The 19,657-nt window shown below is 44.6% G+C and overlaps 1 long non-coding RNA gene across 1 annotated transcript; it reads right to left on the reverse strand.

Annotated features, from left to right (window-relative positions):
• Positions 1–8,141: 8,141 nt before the first annotated feature.
• On the reverse strand, positions 8,142–19,392 carry LOC140399784 (uncharacterized). Its single transcript, XR_011937873.1, has 3 exons — positions 19,359–19,392; positions 10,076–10,363; positions 8,142–8,429 (listed from the first exon to the last, which is right to left on the reverse strand). It is a non-coding gene; the product is annotated as an uncharacterized lncRNA (long non-coding RNA).
• Positions 19,393–19,657: the final 265 nt, after the last annotated feature.

Consider the following 19,657-nt stretch of genomic DNA (forward strand, 5'->3'; position numbering starts at 1 on the left):
AGTGGTCTCGGGTGGTTTATCTTTATTTACAGTGGTCCCTGGGTGATTTATCTTTATTTACAGTGGTGCCTGGGTGGTTTATCTTAATTTACTCTGGTCCCTGGGTGGTTTATCTTTATTTACAGTGGTTCCTGGGTGGTTTATCTTTATTTACAGTGGTCCCTGGGTGGTTTATCTCTATTTACAGTGGACCCCGGGTGGTTTATCTTTATTTGCAGTGGTCCCCGGGTGGTTTATCTTTATATACAGCGGTCCCTGGGTGGTTTGTCTTTATTTACAGTGGTCCCTAGGTGGTTTATCTTTATTTACAGTGTTCCCCGGGTGGTTTTTCTTTATTTACAGTGGTCTCTGGGTGGTTTATCGTTATTTACAGTGGTCCCTGGGTGGTTTATCTTTATTTACAGTGGTCCCTGGGTAGTTTATCTTTATTTACAGTGGTCTCTGTGCGATTTATCTTTATTTACAGTGGTCCCTGGGTGGTTTAACTTTATTTACAGTGGTTCCTGGGTGGTTTATCTTTATTTACAGTGGTCTCTGGGTGGTCTATCGTTATTTACAGAGGTCCCTGAGTGGTTTATCTTTATTTACAGTGGTCCCTGGGTAGTTTATCTTTATTTACAGTGGTCTCTGGGTGGTGTATCGTTATTTACAGTGGTCCCTGAGTGGTTTATCTTTATTTACAGTGGTCCCTGGGTAGTTTATCTTTATTTACAGTGGTCTCTGGGTCGTTTATCGTTATTTACAGTGGTCCCTGGGTGGTTTATCTTTATTTACAGTGGTCTCTGGGTGGTTCATCTTTATTTACAGTGGTCCCTGGGTGGTTTATCTTTATTTACAGTGGTCCCCGGGTGGTTTATCTTTATTTACAGTGGTCCCTGGGTGGTTTATCTTTATTTACAGTGGTTCCTGTGTGGTTTATCTTTATTTACAGTGGTCCCTGGGTGGTTTATCTTTATTTACAGTGGTACCCGGGTGGTTTATCTTTATTTACAGTGGTATCCGGGTGGTTTATCTTTATTTACAGTGGTGCCCGGGTTGTTTATCTTTATTTCCAGTGGTCTCTGGGTGGTTTTTCTTTATTTACATTGGTCCCCGGGTGGTTTATCTTTATTTACAGTGGTCCCTGGGTGGTTTATCTTTATTTACAGTGGTCCCTGGGTGGTTTATCTTTATTTACAGTGGTCTCTGGGTGGTTTATCTTTATTTACAGTGGCCCCTGGGTCGTTTATATTTATTTACAGTGGTCCCTGGGTGGTTTATCTTCAGTTACAGTGGTTCCTGGGTAGTTTATCTTAATTTACAGTGGTCCCTGGGTGGTTTATCTTTATTTACAGTGGTCTCTGGGTGTCTTATCTTTATTTACAGAGGTCTCTGGGTGGTTTATCTTTATTTTCAGTGGTCCCTGGGTGGTTTATCTTTATTTACAGTGGTCCCTGGGTGGTTTATCTTTATTTACAGTGGTCCCTGGGTGGTTTATCTTTATTTACAATGGACCGCGGGTGGTTTATCTTTACTTACAGTGGCCAACGGGTGGTTTATCATTATATACAGTGGTCCCTGGGTGGTTTATCTTTATTTACAGTGGTCCCCGGGTGGTTTATCTTTATATACAATGGTCCCTGGGTGGTTTATCTTTATATACAGTGGTCCCTGGGTGGTTTATCTTTATTTACAGTGGTTCCTGGGTGGTTTATCTTTATTTACAGTGGTTCCCGGGTGGTTTATCTTTATTTACAGTGGTCCCTGGGTGGTTTATCTTTATTTACAGTGGTCCCTGGGTGGTTCATCTTTATTTACAGTGGTCCCTGGGTGGTGTATCTTTATTTACAGTGGTTCCTGAGTGGTTTATCTTTATTTACAGTGGTCCCGGGTGGTTTATCTTTATTTACAGTGGTCCCTGGGTGATTTATCTTTATTTACAGTGGTCCCTGGGTGGTTTATCTTAATTTACTCTGGTCCCTGGGTGGTTTATCTTTATTTACAGTGGTTCCTGGGTGGTTTATCTTTATTTACAGTGGTCCCTGGGTGGTTTATCTCTATTTACAGTGGACCCCGGGTGGTTTATCTTTATTTACAGTGGCCCCCGGGTGGTTTATCTTTATATACAGCGGTCCCTGGGTGGTTTGTCTTTATTTACAGTGGTCCCTGGGTGGTTTATCTTTATTTACAGTGGTCCCTGGGTGGTTTATCTTTATTTACAGAGGTCCCTGGGTGATTTATCTTTATTTACAGTGGTTCCTGGGTAGTTTACCTTAATTTACAGTGGTCCCTGGGTGGTTTATCTTTATTTACAGTGGTCTCTGGGTGTCTTATCTTTATTTACAGAGGTCTCTGGGTGGTTTATCTTTATTTTCAGTGGTCCCTGGGTGGTTTATCTTTATTTACAGTGGTCCCTGGGTGGTTTATCTTTATTTACAGTGGTCCCTGGGTGGTTTATCTTTATTTACAGTGGTCCCTGGGTGGTTTATCTTTATTTACAGTGGTCCCCGCGTGGTTTTTCTTTATATACAGTGGTCCCTGGGTGGTTTATCTTTATTTACAGTGGTTCCCGGGTGGTTTTACTTGATTTACAGTGGTCCCCGGGTGGTTTATCTTTATTTACAGTGGTCCCCGGGTGGTTTATCTTTATTTACAGTGGTTCCCGGGTGGTTTTTCTTCATTTACAGTGGTCTCTGGGTGGTTTATCTTTACTTACAGTGGTCCCCGGGTGATTTATCTTTATTTACAGTTGTCCCTGGGTGGTTTATCTTTATTTACAGTGTTCCCCGGGTGGTTTATCTTTATTTACAGTGGTCCCTGGGTGGTTTATCTTTATTTACAGTGATCCCTGGGTGGTTTATCTTTATTTACAGTGGTCCATGGGTTGTTTATCTTTATTTACAGTGGTCCCTGGGTGGTTTATCTTTATTTACAGTGGTCCCTGGGTGGTTTATCTTTATTTACAGTGGTCCCTGGGTGGTTTATCTTTATTTACAGTGGTCCCTGGGTGGTTTATCTTTATTTACAGTGGTCCCTGGGTAGTTTGTCTTTATTTACAGTGGTCCCTGGGTGGTTTATCTTTATTTACAGTGGTCCATGGGTTGTTTATCTTTATTTACAGTGGTCCCTGGGTGGCTTATCTTTATTTACAGTGGTCCCTGGGTGGTTTATCTTTATTTACAGTGGTCGCTGGGTGGTTTATCTTTATTTACAGTGGTCCCTGGGTGGTTTATCTTTATTTACAGTGGTCCCTGGGTGGTTTATCTTTATTTACAGTGGTCCCTGCGTGGTTTATCTTTATTTACAGTGGTCCCTGGGTGGTTTATCTTTATTTACAGTGGTCCCTGGGTGGTTTATCTTTATTTACAGAGGACCGCGGGTGGTTTATCTTTATTTACAATGGTCCCTGGGTGGTTTATCTTTATATACAGTGGTCCCTGGGTGGTTTATCTTTATTTACAGTGGTTCCTGGGTGGTTTATCTTTATTTACAGTGGTTCCCGGGTGGTTTATCTTTATTTACAGTGGTCCCTGGGTGGTTTATCTTTATTTATAGTGGTCCCTGGGTGGTTCATCTTTATTTACAGTGGTCCCTGGGTGGTGTATCTTTATTTACAGTGGTTCCCGAGTGGTTTATCTTTATTTACAGTGGTCCCGGGTGGTTTATCTTTATTTACAGTGGTCCCTGGGTGATTTATCTTTATTTACAGTGGTCCCTGGGTGGTTTATCTTAATTTACTCTGGTCCCTGGGTGGTTTATCTTTATTTACAGTGGTTCCTGGGTGGTTTATCTTTATTTACAGTGGTCCCTGGGTGGTTTATCTCTATTTACAGTGGACCCCGGGTGGTTTATCTTTATTTACAGTGGCCCCCGGGTGGTTTATCTTTATATACAGCGGTCCATGGGTGGTTTGTCTTTATTTACAGTGGTCCCTGGGTGGTTTATCTTTATTTACAGTGGTCCCTGGGTGGTTTATCTTTATTTACAGAGGTCCCTGGGTGATTTATCTTTATTTACAGTGGTTCCTGGGTAGTTTATCTTAATTTACAGTGGTCCCTGGGTGGTTTATCTTTATTTACAGTGGTCTCTGGGTGTCTTATCTTTATTTACAGAGGTCTCTGGGTGGTTTATCTTTATTTTCAGTGGTCCCTGGGTGGTTTATCTTTATTTACAGTGGTCCCTGGGTGGGTTATCTTTATTTACAGTGGTCCCCGTGTGGTTTTTCTTGATATACAGTGGTCCCTGGGTGGTTTATCTTTATTTACAGTGGTTCCCGGGTGGTTTTACTTTATTTACAGTGGTCCCCGGGTGGTTTATCTTTATTTACAGTGGTCCCCGGGTGGTTTATCTTTATTTACAGTGGTTCCCGGGTGGTTTATCTTTATTTACAGTTGTCCCTGGGTGGTTTATCTTTATTTACAGTGGTCCCCGGGTGGTTTATCTTTATTTACAGTGGTCCCTGGGTGGTTTATCTTTATTTACAGTGATCCCTGGGTGGTTTATCTTTATTTACAGTGGTCCATGGGTTGTTTATCTTTATTTACAGTGGTCCCTGGGTGGTTTATCTTTATTTACAGTGGTCCCTGGGTGGTTTATCATTATTTACAGTGGTCCCTGGGTGGTTTATCTTTATTTACAGTGGTCCCTGGGTGGTTTATCTTTATTTACAGTGGTCCCTGGGTGGTTTGTCTTTATTTACAGTGGTCCCTGGGTGGTTTATCTTTATTTACAGTGGTCCATGGGTTGTTTATCTTTATTTACAGTGGTCCCTGGGTGGTTTATCTTTATTTACAGTGGTCCCTGGGTGGTTTATCTTTATTTACAGTGGTCCCTGGGTGGTTTATCTTTAGTTACAGTGGTCCCTGGGTGGTTTATCTTTATTTACAGTGGTCCCTGGGTGGTTTATCTTTATTTACAGTGGTCCCTGGGTGGGTTATCTTTATTTACAGTGGTCCCTGGGTGGTTTATCTTTATTTACAGTGGTCACTGGGTGGTTTATCTTTATTTACAGTGGTCCCTGGGTGGTTTTTCTTCATTTACAGTGGTCCCCGGGTGGTTTATCTTTATTTACAGTTGTCCCTGGGTGGTTTATCTTTATTTACAGTGGTCCCCGGGTGGTTTATCTTTATTTACTGTGGTCCCTGGGTGGTTTATCTTTCTTTACAGTGGTCCCTGGGTGGTTTATCTTTATTTACGGTGGTCCCTGGGTGGTTTATCTTTATTTACAGTGGTCCCTGGGTGGTTTATCTTTATTTACAGTGGTCCCTGGGTGGTTTATCTTTATTTACAGTGGTCCCCGGGTGGTTTATCTTTATATACAGTGGTCCCTGGGTGGTTTATCTTTATATACAGTGGTCCCTGGGTGGTTTATCTTTATTTACAGTGGTCTCTGGGTGGTTTATCTTTATTTACAGTGGTCCCCGGGTGGTTTATCTTTATTTACAGTGGTCCCTGGGTGGTTAATCTTTATTTACAGTGGTCCCTGGATGTTTTATCTTTATTTACAGTGGTCCCTGGGTGGTTTATCTTTCTTTACAGTGGTCCCTGGGTGGTTTATCTTTATTTACGGTGGTCCCTGGGTGGTTTATCTTTATTTACAGTGGTCCCTGGGTGGTTTATCTTTATTTACAGTGGTCCCTGGGTGGTTTATCTTTATTTACAGTGGTCCCTGGGTGGTTTATCTTTATTTACAGTGGTCCCTGGGTGGTTTATCTTTATTTACAGTGTTTCCTGGGTGGTTTATCTTTATTTACAGTGGTCCCTGGGTGGTTTATCTTTATTTACTGTGATCCCCGGGTGGTTTATCTTTATTCACAGTGGTCCCTGGGTGGTTTATCTTTATTTCCAGTGGTCCCCGGGTGGTTTATCTTTATTTACAGTGGTCCCTGGGTGGTTAATCTTTATTTACAGTGGTCCCTGAGTGGTTTATCTTTATTTACAGTGGTCCCCGGGTGGTTTATCTTTATTTACAGTGGTCCCTGGGTGGTTTATCTTTAGTTACAGTGGTCCCTGGGTGGTTTATCTTTATTTACAGTGGTCCCTGGGTGGTTTATCTTTATTTACAGTGGTCCCTGGGTGGGTTATCTTTATTTACAGTGGTCCCTGGGTGGTTTATCTTTATTTACAGTGGTCACTGGGTGGTTTATCTTTATTTACAGTGGTCCCTGGGTGGTTTTTCTTCATTTACAGTGGTCCCCGGGTGGTTTATCTTTATTTACAGTTGTCCCTGGGTGGTTTATCTTTATTTACAGTGGTCCCCGGGTGGTTTATCTTTATTTACTGTGGTCCCTGGGTGGTTTATCTTTCTTTACAGTGGTCCCTGGGTGGTTTATCTTTATTTACGGTGGTCCCTGGGTGGTTTATCTTTATTTACAGTGGTCCCTGGGTGGTTTATCTTTATTTACAGTGGTCCCTGGGTGGTTTATCTTTATTTACAGTGGTCCCCGGGTGGTTTATCTTTATATACAGTGGTCCCTGGGTGGTTTATCTTTATATACAGTGGTCCCTGGGTGGTTTATCTTTATTTACAGTGGTCTCTGGGTGGTTTAGCTTTATTTACAGTGGTCCCCGGGTGGTTTATCTTTATTTACAGTGGTCCCTGGGTGGTTAATCTTTATTTACAGTGGTCCCTGGATGTTTTATCTTTATTTACAGTGGTCCCTGGGTGGTTTATCTTTCTTTACAGTGGTCCCTGGGTGGTTTATCTTTATTTACGGTGGTCCCTGGGTGGTTTATCTTTATTTACAGTGGTCCCTGGGTGGTTTATCTTTATTTACAGTGGTCCCTGGGTGGTTTATCTTTATTTACAGTGGTCCCTGGGTGGTTTATCTTTATTTACAGTGGTCCCTGGGTGGTTTATCTTTATTTACAGTGTTTCCTGGGTGGTTTATCTTTATTTACAGTGGTCCCTGGGTGGTTTATCTTTATTTACTGTGATCCCCGGGTGGTTTATCTTTATTCACAGTGGTCCCTGGGTGGTTTATCTTTATTTCCAGTGGTCCCCGGGTGGTTTATCTTTATTTACAGTGGTCCCTGGGTGGTTAATCTTTATTTACAGTGGTCCCTGAGTGGTTTATCTTTATTTACAGTGGTCCCCGGGTGGTTTATCTTTAATGACAGTGGTCCCCGGGTGGTTTATCTTTATTTACAGTGACCCCTGTGTTGTACATCATTATTTATAGTGGTCACTGGGTGGTTTATCTTTATTTACAGTGGTCCCTGGGTGGTTTATCTTTATTTACAGTGGTCTCTGGGTGGTTTATCTTTATTTACAGTGGTCCCTCGGTGGTTTATCTTCATTTACAGTGGTCCCCGGGTGGTTTATCTTTATTTACAGTGGTTCCAGGGTGGTTTTTCTTCATTTACAGTGGTCTCTGGGTGGTTTATCTTTACTTACAGTGGTCCCCGGGTGGTTTTTCTTTATTTACAGTTGTCCCTGGGTGGTTTATCTTTATTTACAGTGGTCCCCGGGTGGTTTATCTTTATTTACGTGTCAGTCTGGATTAACATGGTGAATATATAGATGTATATCTCTGAGACAAAGCCAGAATTCTATGTACTGAGGATTTGCATTGAGACAATCCAAAAGAAGTTGAACTTTTGGTCACACCAACAAAGAGAGTGAATGACGAGGTGGGTGGCTGGAAGTTGGAGACGGGTGTTTAACGAAGCAACATGGAGCTCTCAATGGGGGCTGTAGGATCGGAATTGGTCATTCGTTGGTGCAGAAAATCAATGGCAGAGTCCGCTCCTTTCAAGCAATATTATGTCATAAACTCCGAAATCACAGGACTGTAATTTCACCGTAGCTAGCTGAATATCTCCCCCAGGTGAATGAACCTTTCCCCACTCGCACACCTCTCACACTCCGCCCCTCATTTCACCACCACCTCCTCCCCATACCGGCGCCTAAGTCCCCAGAGCCACAGCCGATGCACCATCGGTGAATTCATGCCACATTCTGTCATTTAGAGAATCAATCGTTGAGGAATGAAATGGACACTCATTTAGAAATACTGTCGCTTCAACCGTGCCACCTCGGTGACGGGCAGCCACCCCAAATGAAAGTTAAATTGTTATTGCCGTGAACCGGAGCGGAAATAATCAATAATCAAAGCCCACAGAATAAACAGAAGTTTCATTTCTATGTTATTTACCTGAAATGGTCACCTCCACAGTCTCGCTCATTGAGGATATTAGCTGCCTACCACCGACGGAAATTCCATATTGACAGGCATATCGCCCTTCACTTCTTCTACCAGTGGCCCGGATTGGTCCAATTTTGACGTTTCTGTCAATTCGACGGGTGGCCAAACGTTGTTTATCTTTGTAAAATTTGAAGTATTTTTCTCGATTATCTCCAGTCACTGTGCAGGTAACAGTGAGAGTCTCTCCTCTTACACACACTCCGGTCCATTGATCAAGGACTGCCCTTGGCTTTGCCAGCGGATCTATGGTAAAGAGAAAGTGGATAGATTAGTTCTAAATGTATCAGAAGAATACATATTAGGGCCATTGTTAGGACAAAAATCTCCATTGATCTGTCTCAAAGCACCCTGAGTCTCTGAGGATCACAGCCACAGATCAAAGAGAGAGGTGATTGTTGGGATTTAACCTGCCGATCACCACACCGCAGGCAGGGGGAACAACTGACAGGGAGAGGTCACATGGATACCGTAGGTTGCCCGAGGAGTACAACCCACTGATGGCGTCTCTCCGGAAAACAAACCGGTCTCACAGTCCACTGAGCTGCTCCCTGACTAAATCAACAGTGCTATCAAGCGGAATTTACGAAGCCATAACTTGCTCACTGCCGCTTAGATCCGGTTTACCACGGTTACTCGTCTGCTGGCATCATTACAGCCTAGGGTCAAACAAGGAAAGAAGAGCTGGAACCCAAACGATAGCTAACACTTTCATTGATATCGAAGGTCGAATATGGCTTCAAGGAGCCTTAGCAAAACTGGAGTCAATGGGAATGAGTTCTGAAACTGTCCTCTGTTTCGAGTCATACAAAGCGCAGTGTATGATGGTTGTGGTTGTAGAAGGTCACTCACATAATTGTCTGGACATCACTGCAGCAGTTCCTCAGGGTAGCGTACTAAGCCCAGAAACGGAACTGGACGAGCCTTACAAACACTGTGGCGACTAGGAATCCTGTGGTAAATAACTTAGAGTTGGAAATATATCGCTGTTTCTTCACTGTCCCAGTGTGAAGACCGGGGTATTTCCTCTCTAACGGTGTGTGCAGCACAAGGGACTGCGCTTCAAGAAGGCAACTCACCAACACATTCTGCAGCGATATTAGGGATTTGGAATAGATTGTGGCCCAGCCAGCGAAACCAACATCTGGGAAATAAGAATTTAAAAAGGGGTTGCATGGAGTGGGAGTTAAATGTGCTTTCCTCTGCCTCATGAGAGTGCGATCAAATCTGCTTAAATCGATTCATTCACGTATTACCTCCGACAGTGCAGCCCTCCCTCAGTCTTTCCACGGGTTTGGGGTGGGGGCTAGTGTCGGCGTGGATTATGAAGCTCAAGCCTGAAAGCATATACATCTACCCCGCCCAGTGCAGCCTTCTTCAGTACAGGCATCGAGGTTCGTGTCAGCCTGTGTTATGGATCTCAGTTCCTGAATTATTTACATCTACCTCCAAGAGTGCAGCACCTCCGCAGTAGCGGAAACGGACGGGCTGTAGAAGGAGTTCTGCTCCGGATTATCGACCTCAAACCCTAAATTCTTTATATCTAGCCCCTGACAGTGCAGCACTCTCTAAATACTCACGCAGCGTGGGAGTGACTGCGCCATCATGTGGCAATGATCACAGTCTGCAGTTCAGTTCCAGACCACATCATCTGTGGACTGGATACTTCACACCTCCTCCTGATTGGCTCGTGTGGTCTTCTCTGGCTCATAGTTATAGATCAAGTATCCAGGCCCCAAACGTTTATGGATTCTGTCAGGAGTTTATTCAATTAAAATGCTCCCTCTCAGTATCTGACCGAAAATGTTCTTACATTAGATGAAACAGGCTTTGTAAAATAACAATGAACTGAAGCAGTTATCTTAAAAAAAACACTGTTTTCAGTCCCTCACCTGCTATTGTCACAATCACAGATTCGCTCACTGCGGATGTTCTCTGATCATGCACACAATAAGAATAACACGCAAAATGTCCTCTATTGCCGATTGCAGCAAATGAGAAAGTTGCAGAGATGTCCTGTGTGGTAATTCCAGCACCGTTAAAATGTTGACCATCTTTGTAAACGTAGAAGGTTTTATCAGAATCACATGTCTGGCCGGTGCAGGTAATGGTGACATTCTCTGTTTCTAAATACACTCCAGTCGGTTGATCAAGTGATATATTTGCCTTTGTCCGGTGAACTGTGTTGACCGGAACAGAAATGACTGTTAAATAGATCATCAGGACTTCATGTACAGTGAGAATGTGATAACTCAGTAACTGCTGAACTGTGCTGGAGGGAAATGTTTGCTCCGGCATCTCATGTTGACCAATCTTACTTTAAGGAGTTTGGTTGCAAAGAAACAGTGAGATATTTGAAATTGCAGAATACATTTCAGTAGCTCAGCTCAGCACGTGACACAGATATTTAAATGTAACTAGATCTGAAAGTAGTAAATAAAATAACAATAAATATAATAAATCAGTGGAATACCCTTTACCAAAGTGAGATGTTTGATCAGAAATATTTTCCTGGAAGTGAAGATTTATTTTGACGTCAATATTTATGTTAAGTACAACTGATTTAAAAATGTAATTTAAAAGTGTGAAAATCTATTTTAATCTGTGCAATTTCAAACAATAGATTCTCTTCGCTGAAATAAGTACATACAATTATTACAGCGGCGAGTGACTCTGTCAAGACTGACAAACTCAAGCGGGGAATTAGGTGAGCTAAAAGTGGGCTTGAAATGTCATTGCCATTGGGTTTATTAAAATCCCAATGCATTTTATACATATGCGAAAAGTAAGAGGGTTTCTACGGAAAGAGTAGTCCCACTCCAGGACAAAGGAGGGAGGACATCCGTGGAGTCAGAGGAAGTGGTTGATATCCTCAAAGAGTACTTTGCATCGGTATTCACCAATGACAGAAGCATGACGGATGTTGGGGTTGCGGATGGGTGGCACAGCAGTACAGTGTTTGGGTGGCAAGTTTGCACAGTGGCCGGCACTATTGCTTCACAGCTCCAGGGTCCCAGGTTAGATTCCCGCTTGGGTCACTGTTCGTGTGGAGTCTGCCCATTCTCCATGTGTCTGCATGGGTTTCCTCCGTGTGCTCTGCATTCTCCCCACAAGCAAAAGATGTGCAGTTTAGAGGGATTAGTCATGATACATTGCCCCTTATTGCCTTAATAGTTAGGACGTGTTCCTGGGTTATCGGGATAAGATCGAGGTGTGGCCTTGAGTATGGTGCTCTTTCCAAAGGCCGGTGCCGACTCGATGGGCCGAATGGCCTCCTTGTGCACTGTAAATTATATGATTCTAAGGGTGTGTGAATAATAGAGGACGCGTCAGCATAACGAAGGAGCAAGTGCTGGATATCTATCAATGCACTGTTAGACATGTGCCCTCTGCCGGATGGGATATATTCCAGGGTCATGGGAGTCAAAAGAGGTAAAACCGGGGGATTCCACTGAAAGCTTTGCATTATTTTGGACCACAGGCGAGGTTCGAGAGGACTGGACAATAGCTAAATTCCCTTTGTTTAAGACGGTAAGCAATAATAAACGAGGTAACTATCGCCTGTTGAGCCTGACGTCAATGGCGAGGAAGCTATTGGAGAACTCCCGAGGGACAGGATTTATTCGCATTTGGAACCGAATGGACTTGTTAGTGACAGGCAACATAGTTTTGTTCGGGAGCAGTATTGTCTTATCAACTTCATTGAGTTTTTTTGAGGAGGTGCCAAAATTAATTCATGAGGGATAGGGTGGAGATGTCGTCTACATGGACGTTAGTATGGCGATTCACAATGTCCCTCATGGCAGACTGCGAAACAATATAAAGTTGCGTGGGAGTCGGGTGTGCTAGCTAGATTGTAAAAGAACTGGCTTGGCAACAGGAGAAAGAGAGTAGTAGTGCAAGGGAGTGTTTGAGAATAGAGTTATGTAACTCGTGGTGTTCCACGTGGATCAGTGCTTGGACTATATTTGTTTTTAATATATGCAAATGATGTGGAATAAAACTTCGGTGCTCTGTTTAGCAAGTTTTCAGGGAACACTACGATATACGGGGTTGCAGATAGTGACGGGGCCTGTCAGAGAATGCAGAATAATGATAGATCGGAGAGTTTGGCAGAGAAATGACAGGTGGAGTTCAATCCGGACAAATGCGAGGCGATGCATTTTCGAAAATCAAATTCAGGTGTGAATTATTGAGTAAATGGCAGAGGCCTTAAGAGCATTGACATACACTGAGATCTGGGCGTTCAGGTCCATATTTCTATGAAAAATGCAATGCAGGTGGGCAATGCGGTCAAGAAGACAGACAGTCTGCTTGCCTTCATCCACCGGGGTATTGAGGACAATTGATGGCAGATCATGTTACAGTTATATAAAACCTTATTTAGGTCACATTTGGAATATTATGTGCAGTTCTGCTCGCGACTATACCAGATGGGCGTGGTTGGTTTGGAGAAAGTGCAAAGAAGGTGTCCTGCGGTATTGCCTGGTCTGGAGGGAGTTATCCCTGAGGAGAGGTTGCATCAACTCGGATTGTTTCCGTTTGAAAGACGGAGGCTGAAGGGTGACCTGATTGAAGTCTACGAATGTAAGAGAGGTATAGACATGGTGAATAGTCAGAATATTTTTCCCAGGGTGGAAGGCTCAATTACAAGGCCGAGAGTTTCAACGTGAGAGGGGGAACGTTCAGGGGAATTGTTTTTCACGGAGACGGGGTTGGGCGCCGGGAACGCGTTGCCAGTGGAGGTAGTGGTGCCAGGCCGATAGCAACGTTCAAGACATATCTTGCTCGATACATGAACGGACTGAGAATGGAGGGACACAGATCGCTTGGACAATAAGTGCTTAGTCAAAATCAGGAATGTGGATTGGCGCAGGCTTGGTGGGCCGAAGGAACTGTTCCTGTGTTGTGATGTTATTTGTTAATTGTTTGTTCTAATTACTGCCCTCACGAATGGGCCTTTCAGAATCTGCTGGGGATACACTGCGAAGCGATGCATTCCATGGTGTGATGTTAATCTTAAAACAAAAGGAAGGCAGCAGTTGGAGCCAGCTATTAGTTAAGGACCACTGACATATTCCGAGTTTGGATTTCTGTGCGAAATGGAGGAAAACCGTACTTTGATGGCCTTCCACTGCTTTCAGTGTCCATGCTTTGAGTCGATTTCGGCGGGAGAACAGCTGGTGAGTGGTGAGTCAGTTTCAGCGGGAGCATTGCGGAAGGAGGTTGCTGGGAGGTAAGTCAACCTTTAAAAGCACTTGTCTTTGCAGGGGCAGGCCAGTCGATTTCGGCGGGAGAACAGCTGGTGAGTAGTGAGTCAGTTTCAGCGGGAGCATTGCGGAAGCAGGTTGCTGGGAGGTAAGTCAACCTTTAAAAGCACTTGTCTTTGCAGGGGCAGGCCAGTCGATTTGGGCGGCGTGAGAACAGCTGGTGAGTGGTGAGTCAGTTTCAGCGGGAGCATTGCGGAAGGAGGTTGCTGGGAGGTAAGTCAACCTTTAAAAGCACTTGTCTTTGCAGGGGCAGGCCAGTCGATTTCGGCGGCGTGAGAACAGCTGGCTGGTTAGTCAATTTCAGCAGGAGCTGAGAATTTTTTCTTTTTTTATTATTATTTTAAATTAGTTTTTTAGGCAGGAACAGGAAGTCGACCCGCGGACGTCTGGGAAGACCCTCCCCAATAAATTCTGGTGGAGAGGAAACCCGAGACACTACACGTGTAGTGTCTCCCACCCGCCCTCCTCCTCTAACCTAATAATAAAACCCATTGGTCTGAGGAAAGTACCATATTTTATTATTTTATTATATTATTATTATTTTTTAGCCAGATCTTGGTAGAAAGTTAGAGGAATGGCAGGGAAGGGAGTGCAATGTTCCTCCTGCAGGATGTTTGAGGTGAGGGATGCAGTTAGTGTCCCTGCTGATTTTACCTGCAGGAAGTGCTGCCATCTCCAGCTCCTCCAAGACCGAGTTAGGGAACTGGAGCTGGAGTTGGAAGAACTTCAGATCATTCGGGAGGCAGAAGGGGTCATAGATAGCAGCTTCAGGGAATTAGTTACACCAAAGATTGGAGATAGGTGGGTAACTGTAAGAGGGACCGGGAAAAAACAGTCAGTGCAGGGATCCCCTGCGGTCGTACCCCTGAGAAACAAGTATACCGCTTTGGATACTTGTGGGGGGGGGGACTTACCAGGGATAAGCCATGGGGTACGGGCCTCTGTCATGGAGTCTGTCCCTGTTGCTCAGAAGGGAAGGGGGGAGAGGAGCAGAGCATTAGTAATTGGGGACTCTATAGTCAGGGGCACAGATAGGAGATTTTGTGGGAGCGTGAGAGACTCACGTTTGGTATGTTGCCTCCCAGGTGCAAGGGTACGTGATGTCTCGGATCGTGTTTTCCGGGTCCTTGGGGGGAGGGGGAGCAGCCCCAAGTCGTTGGCCACATTGGCACCAACGACATAGGTAGGAAAGGGGACAAGGATGTCAGGCAGGCTTTCAGGGAGCTAGGATGGAAGCTCAGAACTAGAACAAACAGAGTTGTTATCTCTGGGTTGTTGCCCGTGCCACGTGATAGTGAGATGAGGAATAAGGAGAGAGAGCATTTAAACACGTGGCTACAGGGATGGTGCAGGCGGGAGGGATTCAGATTTGTGGATAACTGGGGCTCTTTCTGGGGAAGGTGGGACCTCTACAGACAGGATGGTCTACATCTGACCCTGAGGGGCACAAATATCCTGGGGGGGAGATTTGTTAGTGCTCTTTGGGGGGGGGGGGGTGTTAAACTAATGAAGCAGGGGCATGGGAACCTGGATTGTAGTTTTAGGGTAAGGGAGAATGAGAGTATAGAGGTCAGGAGCACAGATTTGACATCGCAGGAGGGGGCCAGTGTTCAGGTAGGTGGTTTGAAGTGTGTCTACTTCAATGCCAGGAGTATACGAAACAAGGTAGGGGAACTGGCAGCGTGGGTTGGTACCTGGGACTTCGATGTTGTGGCCATTTCGGAGACATGGATAGAGCAGGGACGGGAATGGATGTTGCAGGTTCCGGGGTTTAGCTGTTTTAGTAAGCTCAGAGAAGGAGGCAAAAGAGGGGGAGGTGTGGCGCTGCTAGTCAAGAGCAGTATTACGGTGGCGGAGAGGATGCTAGATGGGGACTCTTCTGCCGAGGTAGTATGGGCTGAAGTTAGAAACAGGAAAGGAGAGGTCACCCTGTTGGGAGTTTTTTATAGGCCTCCTAATAGTTCTAGGGATGTAGAGGAAAGGATGGCGAAGATGATTCTGGATATGAGCGAAAGTAACAGGGTAGTTATTATGGGAGATTTTAACTTTCCAAATATTGACTGGAAAAGATGTAGTTCGAGCACAATAGATGGGTCGTTTTTTGTACAGTGTAAGCAGGAGGGTTTCCTGAAACAATATGTTGACAGGCCAACAACAGGCGAGGGCACGTTGGATTTGGTTTTGGGTAATGAACCAGGTCAGGTGTTGGATTTGGAGGTAGGAGAGCACTTTGGGGACAGTGACCACAATTCGGTGACGTTTACGTTAATGATGGAAAGGGATAAGCATACACCGCAGGGCAAGAGTTATAGCTGGGGGAAGGGCAATTATGATGCCATTAGACGTGACTTGGGGGGGGATAAGGTGGAGAAGTAGGCTGCAAGTGTTGGGCACACTGGATAAGTGGGGCTTGTTCAAGGATCAGCTACTGCGTGTTCTTGATAAGTATGTACCGGTCAGACAGGGAGGAAGGCGTCGAGCGAGGGAACCGTGGTTTACCAAGGAAGTGGAATCTCTTGTTAAGAGGAAGAAGGAGGCCTATGTGAAGATGAAGTGTGAAGTTTCGGTTGGGGCGATGGATAGTTACAAGGTAGCGAGGAAGGATCTAAAGAGAGAGCTAAGACGAGCAAGGAGGGGACATGAGAAGTATTTGGCAGGAAGGATCAAGGAAAACCCAAAAGCTTTCTATAGGTATGTCAGGAATAAGCGAATGACTAGGGAAAGAGTAGGACCAGTCAAGGACAGGGATGGGAAATTGTGTGTGGAGTCTGAAGAGATAGGCGAGATACTAAATGAATATTTTTCGTCAGTATTCACTCAGGAAAAAGATAATGTTGTGGAGGAGAATGCTGAGCCCCAGGCTAATAGAATAGATGGCATTGAGGTACGTAGGGAAGAGGTGTTGGCAATTCTGGACAGGCTGAAAATAGATAAGTCCCCGGGACCTGATGGGATTTATCCTAGGATTCTATGGGAGGCCAGGGAAGAGATTGCTGGACCTTTGGCTTTGATTTTTATGTCATCATTGGCTACAGGAATAGTGCCAGAGGACTGGAGGACAGCAAATGTGGTCCCTTTGTTCAAAAAGTGGAGCAGAGACAACCCCGGCAACTATAGGCCGGTGAGCCTCACGTCTGTAGTGGGTAAAGTCTTGGAGGGGATTATAAGAGACAAGATTTATAATCATCTAGATAGGAATAATATGATCAGGGATAGTCAGCATGGCTTTGTGAAGGGTAGGTCATGCCTCACAAACCTTATTGAGTTCTTTGATAAGGTGACTGAACAGGTAGACGAGGGTAGAGCAGTTGATGTGGTGTATATGGATTTCAGCAAAGCGTTTGATAATGTTCCCCACGGTAGGCTATTGCAAAAAATACGGAGGCTGGGGATTGAGGGTGATTTAGAGATGTGGATCAGAAATTGGCTAGCTGAAAGAAGACAGAGGGTGGTGGTTGATGGGAAATGTTCAGAATGGAGTACAGTCACAAGTGGAGTACCACAAGGATCTGTTCTGGGGCCATTGCTGTTTGTCATTTTTATCAATGACCTAGAGGAAGGCGCAGAAGGGTGGGTGAGTAAATTTGCAGACGATACTAAAGTCGGTGGTGTTGTCGATAGTGTGGAAGGATGTAGCAGATTACAGAGGGATATAGATAAGCTGCAGAGCTGGGCCGAGAGGTGGCAAATGGAGGTTAATGTAGAGAAGTGTGAGGTGATTCACTTTGGAAGGAATAACAGGAATGCGGAATATTTGGCTAATGGTAAAGTTCTTGAAAGTGTGGATGAGCAGAGGGATCTAGGTGTCCATGTACATAGATCCCTGAAAGTTGCCACCCAGGTTGATAGGGTTGTGAAGAAGGCCTATGGAGTGTTGGCCTTTATTGTTAGAGGGATTGAGTTCCGGAGTCGGGAGGTCATGTTGCAGCTGTACAGAACTCTGGTACGGCCTCATTTGGAGTATTGCGTACAGTTCTGGTCACCGCATTATAGGAAGGACGTGGAGGCTTTGAAGCGGGTGCAGAGGAGATTTACCAGGATGTTGCCTGGTATGGAGGGATAATCTTATGAGGAAAGGCTGATGGACTTGAGGTTGTTTTCGTTGGAGAGAAGAAGGTTAAGAGGAGACTTAATAGAGGCATACAAAATGATCAGGGGGTTGGATAGGGTGGACAGTGAGAGCCTTCTCCCACGGATGGATATGGCTGGCACGAGGGGACATAACTTTAAACTGAGGGGTAATAGATATAGGACAGAGGTCCGAGGTAGGTTCTTTACGCAAAGAGTAGTGAGGCCGTGGAATGCCCTACCTGCTACAGTGGTGAACTCGCCAACATTGAGGGCATTTAAAGGTTTATTGGATAAACATATGGATGATAATGGCATAGTGTAGGTTGGATGGCTTTTGTTTCGGTGCAACATCGTGGGCCGAAGGGCCTGTACTGCGCTGTATTGTTCTATGTTCTATGTTAATAACCTCGTGCCAAACTCCAGTCCTCCCTTGGCACCCTGTAAACTCGTTCCCCAGACACGAACTGGATCCTTCTCATTGATATCCGCCTGAGCTGACAGAGACACTTCACCATCTTGATATCATATTTGACCCTAAGTTGATTTCTACCCCCATTAATGCATCATTGCTCAGACCAAATAAGTCAATCTCCATGACATCCGCTGACTCCGCCCCTGTCTCAGCCCACCTGTTTTTCCTGCCTCCGCACATGTGTATTTCAACTCTCACCCGGTGGAGAACACATCTGTCACACTGCATCAGAATGAATGTAACAGAATATCCGTTATCCTCAGCCCCAAAGCAACGTAAGGCCCATTAATGTCGGAGCTCCATTTTCTAAAACAAAATTGTGCTCCCCTAAACGAAAGCCAATGAATTGAAAACTGCCTGGATTAAAGAGGAAAATAATTATATTCCGGAACTCTCCATGTGTCATCCCTATCTGTGTTCTGTTCCGGAGCTCCTGAAACCCGCTGATCTCTCTACACTAATATAATTGTGGGCCCTAGAGCTCACTTAGACTTTCCATTGCCCTATAATGAGTTCCTGCAGCTGCATTGGACCCTGAGCTCTGGGATTCACCCCCTAAAACTCTCCGCTTGGGTCACTCCCCCTTGAAGACCTCCTTCTCGTCACAGTTTTTGCTAATCTCCAATGCCATCTCCATGCTCGGTGTTCAATGGATATTTTCTCCCTTGTAGCGTTTAGGACGAGTTACTGCAGTACTGCCACTGTATAAATAAAATAATGTTTGGTGAGGCCTTTGGATGGGAATAATATTGGTGGACAATTATGACCTTTGTCATGCACTAGACAGTGAGACTATTTCCCTTCATTTCTGCTCAGATGGCGTGAGAAAAATCTCAGGAGTAGAAGAAGCCCATTTCATGGGCGATTCTAACAAGCAATTACTCACTAGGTGAGTGTTTTAGATCTGCTGGAGCATCTGAGTCAGTTGTTAATTTCAGACATGAGGGTTATCGGTTTTGCAGTTTATTCGGTACTCCGAGGATAGGCCTCAATTGGACAGTGGAGCAGTTCGAAGACATGCAATGACATCTTTGGATATGCTGTACATATACTTGGAATTGCAACTGCAAACATAAAATGAATACTCATATTTTACAGAACTTCAGCTGTTGCCAACTTGAACACGACATGCCTCTCTCATCATCCTCCCCCGGTGTGTGTGAATGGGTGACGTGTCAACAGAAAATACGGAATTTCCGGTCGCATTGACAATCAGGTCCTGCATTATCATTGTCAGTGTTGTAGCACGATGGGTTACAATATTCAGATCAATTACCATGAAAAAAAAAGGACTGAATAAACAGGACAAGAATTAGTCGTTCAAGGCAGTTAATGAAATTAGAGTGATATGTCGCCACTTACTTTGTGAAACGCTCCTTTCAATCAGGAAAATCACTGAAATTGAGAAAATAAGAATGAATAAAAGGAGCATCAAAACCATTCCTAGAATTCATGAAACAATGCCTGTTCCAATGCAGCGCCAAAGTGCCCGTTTCAGAGGCTTTGTTACTAAACACACATCCCGAATTCCCTGATGTCCAGGTATTCCTTTTTGACGGCAGGTAAGCATCTGATTTTATTTTCAGCTTTGCTGTTGACATGTCAGGACGTACATTTCAGTCAAGCAGCTCGCTGTGGAGAAAAAAGTCCCCCTTATGCCC

Source organism: Scyliorhinus torazame, chromosome 23, assembly GCF_047496885.1.
Source record: "Scyliorhinus torazame isolate Kashiwa2021f chromosome 23, sScyTor2.1, whole genome shotgun sequence".
Taxonomy (NCBI): Eukaryota; Metazoa; Chordata; class Chondrichthyes; order Carcharhiniformes; family Scyliorhinidae; genus Scyliorhinus; species Scyliorhinus torazame.